The sequence below is a fragment of the Triticum dicoccoides genome, chromosome 1B (assembly GCF_002162155.2).
Source record: "Triticum dicoccoides isolate Atlit2015 ecotype Zavitan chromosome 1B, WEW_v2.0, whole genome shotgun sequence".
Taxonomy (NCBI): Eukaryota; Viridiplantae; Streptophyta; class Magnoliopsida; order Poales; family Poaceae; genus Triticum; species Triticum dicoccoides.
This window is the reverse complement of record NC_041381.1, coordinates 427,303,360-427,311,071: the sequence shown is the minus strand read 5'-3', so window position 1 is coordinate 427,311,071 and position 7,712 is coordinate 427,303,360.

The following is a 7,712-nucleotide window of genomic DNA, read 5'->3' as shown; positions in this document are numbered from 1 at the left end:
AAGTGAAGCCCGAGCCCGGCCCGAACTATCTTTCGGGCTGCAAAACAAAGCCCGAGCCCGGCCCGAATGTCAAGCCCGGCCCGGCCCGGCCCGGGTTTTTCGGGCCGGGCTCGGGCCGGGTCATCGGGCCGGGCTGCCCATGCCCGGGTTTAGGAGATTGCATCTCCCAGGGCCGGCACCCCCCCTGGGGGCCTATATAAAGGAGGGCAGGGGGAGGGCAGCCGCACCCTTGTGTCTTGGCGCCTTCCCCCCCTTGCTACACCTCGTCCTTCTCCCGCAGCAGCTTGGCGAAGCCCTGCCGGAGTTCTGCTGCATCCACCATCACGCTGTCGTGCTGCTGGATCGTCATCAACCTCTCCTTCCCCCTTGCTGGATCAATAAGGAGGAGACGTCACGCTGACCGTACGTGTGTTGAACGCGGAGGTGCCGTCCGTTCGGCGCTAGGATCTCCGGTGATAGGATCACGAGGAGAACGACTACCTCAACCCCGTTCTTTTGAACGCTTCCGCTCGCGATCTACAAAGTGGTATGTAGATGCATCTCCCCTTTCACTCGTTGCTTAGATGAACTCATAGATGGATCTTGGTGAAACCGTAGGAACATTTTTATTTTCTGCAACGTTCCCCAACAGTGGCATCATGAGCTAGGTCTATGCGTAGTTGTCTATTGCACGAGTAGAACACAATTTTGTTGTGGGCGTAGATCTTGTCAACTTGCTTGCCGCTACTAGTCGTTTCTTGCTTCAGCGGTATTGTGGGATGAAGTGGCCCGGACCGACCTTACACGTACGCTTACGTGAGACAGGTTCCACCGACTGACATGCACTAGTTGCACAAGGTGGCTAGCGGGTGTCTGTCTCTCCCACTTTAGTTGGAGCGGATTCGACGAAAAGGGTCCTTATAAAGGGTAAATAGAAGTTGACAAAATCACGTTGTGGTTATTCGTAGGTAAGAAAACATTCTTGCTAGAACCCAATTGCAGCCACGTAAAAGATGCAACAACAATTAGAGGATGTCTAACTTGTTTTTGCAGCAATTGTCATGTGATGTGATATGGCCAGAAGTTGTGATGAATGATGAATGATATATTGTGATGTATGAGATCATGTTCTTGTAATAGGAATCACGACTTGCATGTCGATGAGTATGACAACCGACAGGAGCCATAGGAGTTGTCTTTATTTTTTGTATGACCCGTGTGTCATTGAAGAACGCCATGTAAATTACTTTACTTTATTGCTAAACGCGTTTGCCATAGAAGTAGAAGTAGTCGTTGGCGTGACAACTTCATGAAGACACAATGATGGAGATCATGATGATGGAGATCATGGTGTCATGCCGGTGACGAAGATGATCATGGAGCCCCGAAGATGGAGATTGAAGCAGCTATATGATATTGGCCATATCATGTCACTACTATATAATTGCATGTGATGTTTATTATGTTTTATGCATCTTGTTTACTTAGAACGGCGGTAGTAAATAAGATGATCCCTTATAATAATTTCAAGAAAGTGTTCCCCCTAACTGTGCACCGTTGCTAAAGTTCGTCATTTCGAAACACCACGTGATGATCGGGTGTGATAGATCCTTACGTTCACATACAACGAGTGTAAGACAGATTTACACATGCAGAACACTTAGGGTTAACTTGACGAGCCTAGCATGTACAGACATGGCCTCGGAACACAGAGACCGAAAGGTCGAACATGAGTCGTATGGAAGATACGATCAACATGGAGATGTTCACCGATGATGACTAGTCCGTCTCACATGATGATCGGACACGGCCTAGTCGACTCGGAGCGTGTAGCACTTAGATGACTAGAGGGGTGTCTAATCTGAGTGGGAGTTCATTGAATAATTTGATTAGATGAACTTAATTATCATGAACTTAGTCTAAAACTTTTGCAAAATATGTCTTGTAGATCAAATGGCCACGCTCATGTCAACATGAACTTCAACGCGTTCCTAGAGAAAACCAAGCTGAAAGATGATGGCAGCAACTATTCGGACTGGGTCCGGAACCTGAGGATCATCCTCATAGCAGCCAAGAAAGACTATGTCCTACATGCACCGCTAGGTGAAGCACCCATCCCAGAGAACTAAGACGTTATGAACACTTGGCAATCACGTGCTGATGATTACTCCCTCATTCAGTGCGGCATGCTTTACAGCTTAGAACCGGGGCTCCAAAAGCGTTTTGAGAAGCACGGAGCATATGAGATGTTCGAGGAGCTGAAAATGGTTTTCCAAGCTCATGCCCGGGACGAGAGATATGAAGTCTTCGACAAGTTCTATAGTTGTAAGATGGAGGAAAACAGTTCTGTCAGTGAGCACATACTCAAAATGTCTGGGTTGCACAACCGCCTGTCCCAGTTGGAGATCAACCTCCCGGAAGAGGCGGTCATTGACAGAATCCTTCAGTCGCTTCCACCGAGCTACAAGAGCTTTGTGTTGAACTACAATATGCAGGGGATGGTAAAGACCATTCCTGAAGTATTCTCAATGCTGAAGTCAGCAGAGGTTGAAATCAAGAAAGAACATCAAGTGTTGATGGTCAATAAGACCACTAAGTTTAAGAAGGGCAAGGGTAAGAAGAACTTCAAGAAGGACGGCAAAGATGTTGCCGCGCCCGGTAAGCCAGTTGCCGGGAAGAAGTCAAAGAATGGACCCAAGCCTGAGACTGAGTGCTTTTATTGCAAGGGGAAGGGTCACTCGAAGCAGAACTGCCCCAAATACTTAGCGGACAAGAAGGCCGGCAACACTAAAGGTATATTTGATATACATGTAATTGATGTGTACCTTATCAGTACTCGTAGTAACTCCTGGGTATTTGATACCGGTGCCGTTGCTCACATTTGTAACTCACAGCAGGAGCTGCGGAATAAGCGGAGACTGGCGAAGGACGAGGTGACGATGCGCGTCGGGAATGGTTCCAAGGTCGATGTGATCGCCGTCGGCACGCTACCTCTACATTTACCTACGGGATTAGTTTTAAACCTCAATAATTGTTATTTAGTGCCAAGTTTGAGCATGAACATTGTATCTGGATCTCGTTTGATACGAGATGGCTACTCATTTAAATCCGAGAATAATGGTTGTTCTATTTATATGAGAGATATGTTTTATGGTCATGCCCCGATGGTCAATGGTTTATTCTTAATGAATCTCGAACGTAATGTTACACATATTCATAGTGTGAATACCAAAAGATATAAAGTTGATAACGATAGTCCCACATATTTGTGGCACTGCCGCCTTGGTCACATTGGTGTCAAGCGCATGAAGAAGCTCCATGCTGATGGACTTTTAGAGTCTCTCGATTATGAATCATTTGACACATGCGAACCATGCCTCATGGGCAAAATGACCAAGACTCTGTTCTCCGGAACAATGGAGCGAGCAACCAACTTGTTGGAAATCATACATACCGATGTGTGCGGTCCAATGAGGGTTGAGGCTCGCGGAGGATATCGTTATGTTGTCACTCTCACGGATGACTTGAGTAGATATGAGTATGTCTACTTGATGAAACACAAGTCTAAGACCTTTGAAAAGTTCAAGGAATTTCAGAATGAAGTAGAGAATCAATGTGACCGAAAGATAAAATTCTTACGATCGGATCGTGGAGGAGAATATTTAAGTCACGAATTTGGTACACACTTAAGAAAATGTGGAATCGTTTCACAACTCACGCCGCCTGGAACACCTCAGCGTAACGGTGTGTCCGAACATCGTAATCGCACTCTATTGGATATGGTGCGATCTATGATGTCTCTTACTGATTTACCGCTATCATTTTGGGGATACGCTCTAGAGACAGCTACATTCACTTTAAATAGGGCACCGTCTAAATCCATTGAGACGACACCGTATGAATTATGGTTTGGGAAGAAACCTAAGCTGTCGTTTCTAAAAGTTTGGGGATGCGATGCTTATGTCAAGAAACTTCAACCTGAAAAGCTCGAACCCAAGTCGGAAAAATGCGTCTTCATAGGATACCCTAAGGAAACCATTGGGTATACCTTCTACTTAAGATCCGAGGGCAAGATCTTTGTTGTCAAGAACGGATCCTTTCTGGAAAAGGAGTTTCTCTCGAAAGGAGTAAGTGGGAGGAAAGTAGAACTCAATGAAGTACTACCTCTTGAACCGGAAAGTAGTGCAGCTCAGGAAAATGTTCCTGTGGTGCCTACACCGACTGGAGAGGAAATTAATGATGATGATCAAGGTACTTCTGATCAAGTTGCTACTGAACTTCGTAGGTCCACAAGGACACGTTCCACACCAGAGTGGTATGGCAACCCTATCCTGGAAATCATGTTGTTAGACAACGGTGAACCTTCGAACTATGAAGAAGCGATGGCGGGCCCAGATTCCAACAAATGGCTAGAAGCCATGAAATTCGAGATAGAATCCATGTATGAAAACAAAGTATGGACTTTGACCGACTTGCCCGATGATAGGCGAGCGATAGAAAACAAATGGATCTTTAAGAATAAGACGGACGCGGATGGTAATGTCACCATCTATAAAGCTCGACTTGTCGCTAAGGGTTATCGGCAAGTTCAAGGGATCGACTACGATGAGACTTTCTCTCCCGTAGCGAAGCTTAAGTCCGTCCGAATCATGTTAGCAATTGCCGCATACTATGATTATGAGATATGGCAGATGGACGTCAAAACGGCATTCCTTAACGGGCATCTTAAGGAAGAACTGTATATGATGCAGCCGGAAGGTTTTGTCGATCCTAAGAATGCTAACAAAGTATGCAAGCTCCAGCGATCCATTTATGGGCTGGTGCAAGCATCTCGGAGTTGGAACATTCGCTTTGATGAGATGATCAAAGCGTTTGGGTTTATGCAGACTTATGGAGAAGCCTGCGTTTACAAGAAAGTGAGGGGAGCTCTGTAGCATTTCTCATATTATATGTAGATGACATACTTTTGATGGGAAATGAAGTAGAATTCTTGGACAACATTAAGGCCTACTTGAATAAGTGTTTTTCAATAAAGGACCTTGGAGAAGCTGCTTACATATTAGGCATCAAGATCTATAGGGATAGATCGAGACGCCTCATAGGTCTTTCACAAAGCACATACCTTGATAAGATTTTGAAGAAGTTCAAAATGGATCAGTCCAAGAAAGGGTTCTTGCCTGTACTGCAAGGTGTGAGATTGAGCTCGGCTCAATGCCCGACCACGGCAAAAGATAAAGAAGAGATGAGCGTCATCCCCTATGCCTCAGCCATAGGATCTATTATGTATGCCATGCTGTGTACCAGACCTGATGTAAACCTTGCCGTAAGTTTGGTAGGAAGGTACCAAAGTAATCCCGGCAAGGAACACTGGACAGCGGTCAAGAATATCCTGAAGTACCTGAAAAGGACAAAGGACATGTTTCTCGTTTATGGAGGTGACGAAGAGCTCGTCTTAAAGGGTTACGTCGACGCTAGCTTCGACACAGATCTGGATGACTCTAAGTCACAAACCGGATACGTGTATATGTTGAATGGTGGAGCAGTAAGCTGGTGCAGCTGCAAGCAGAGCGTCGTGGCGGGATCTACATGTGAAGGGGAGTACATGGCAGCCTCGGAGGAAGCGCATGAAGCAATCTGGGTGAAGGAGTTCATCACCGACCTAGGAGTCATACCCAATGCGTCGGGGCCGATCAAACTCTTCTGTGACAACACTGGAGCTATTGCCCTTGGCAAGGAGCCCAGGTTTCACAAGAAGACCAGGCACATCAAGCGTCGCTTCAACTCCATCCGTGAAAATGTTCAAGATGGAGACATAGATATTTGCAAAGTGCATACGGATCTGAATGTCGCAGATCTGTTGACTAAACCTCTTTCGCGAGCAAAACATGATCAACACCAGAACTCTATGGGTGTTCGATTCATCACAATGTAACTAGATTATTGACTCTAATGCAAGTGGGAGACTGTTGGAAATATGCCCTAGAGGCAATAATAAAAGGATTATTATTATATTTCCTTGTTCATGATAATTGTCTTTTACCCATGCTATAATTGTATTATCCGGAAATCGTAATACACGTGTGAATACATAGACCACAATACGTCCCTAGTAAGCCTCTAGTTGACTAGCTCGTTGGTCAACAGATAGTCATGGTTTCCTGACTATGGACATTAGATGTCGGTGACAAAGGGGTCACATCATTAGGAGAATGATGTGATGGACAAGACCCAATCTCAAGCATAGCACAAGATCGTGTAGTTGGTTTTGCTAGAGCTTTTCCAATGTCAAGTATCTCTTCCTTAGACCATGAGATCGTGTAACTCACAGATACCGTAGGAGTGCTTTGGGTGTACCAAACGTCACAACATAACTGGGTGACTATAAAGGTGCACTACATGTATCTCCGAAAGTGTCTGTTGGGTTGACACGGATCGAGACTGGGATTTGTCACTCCGGATAACGAAGAGGTATCACTGGGCCCACTCGGTAGTGCATCATCATAATGAGCTCAAAGTGACCAAGTGTCTGGACACAGGATCATGCATTACGGTACGAGTAAAGTGACTTGCCGGTAACGAGACTGAACGAGGTATTGGGATACCGACGATCGAGTCTCGGGCAAGTAACATACCGTCTGACAAAGGGAATAGTATACGGGGTTGCTTGAACCCTCGACATCGTGGTTCATCCGATGAGATCATCGAGGAGTATGTGGGAGCCAACATGGGTATCCAGATCCCGCTGTTGGTTATTGATCGGAGAGCCGTCTCGGTCATGTCTACATGTCTCCCGAACCCGTAGGGTCTACACACTTAAGGTTCGGTGACGCTAGGGTTGTATGAATATGAGTATGCAGCAAACCGAATGTTGTTCGGAGTCCCGGATGAGATCCCAGACGTCATGAGGAGTTCCGGAATGGTCCGGAGGTAAAGAAAACTATATAGGAAGTGCTGTTTTGGCCATCGGGAAAGTTTCGGTGTCACCCGGTATTGTACCGGGACCACCGGAAGGGTCCCGGGGGTCCACCGGGTGGGGCCACCTAACCCGGAGGGCCCCATGGGCTGAAGTGGGAGGGGAACTAGCCCCTAGTGGGCTGGTGTGCCCCCCTTGGGCCCCCCTGCGCCTAGGGTTGGAAACCCTAGGTGGGGGGGAGGGGCGCACCACTTGCCTTGGGGGGCACTCCACCCCCCTTGGCCGCCGCCCCCTTGGGAGATTGCATCTCCCAGGGCCGGCGCCCCCCCTGGGGGCCTATATAAAGGAGGGCAGCGGGAGGGCAGCCGCACCCTTGTGTCTTGGCGCCTTCCCCCCCTTGCTACACCTCCCCCTTCTCCCGCAGCAGCTTGGCGAAGCGCTGCCGGAGTTCTGCTGCATCCACCACCACGCTGTCGTGCTGCTGGATCGTCATCAACCTTTCCTTCCCCCTTGCTGGATCAAGACGGAGGAGACGTCACGCTGACCGTACGTGTGTTGAACACGGAGGTGCCGTCCATTCGGCGCTAGGATCTCCAGAGATAGGATCACGACGAGAACGACTACCTCAACCCCGTTTTTTTGAACGCTTCCGCTCGCGATCTACAAAGTGGTATGTAGATGCATCTCCCCTTTCACTAGTTGCTTAGATTAACTCATAGATGGATCTTGGTGAAACCGTAGGAACATTTTTATTTTCTGCAACGTTCCCCAACAGTGGCATCATGAGCTAGGTCTATGCGTAGTTCTCTATTGCACGAGT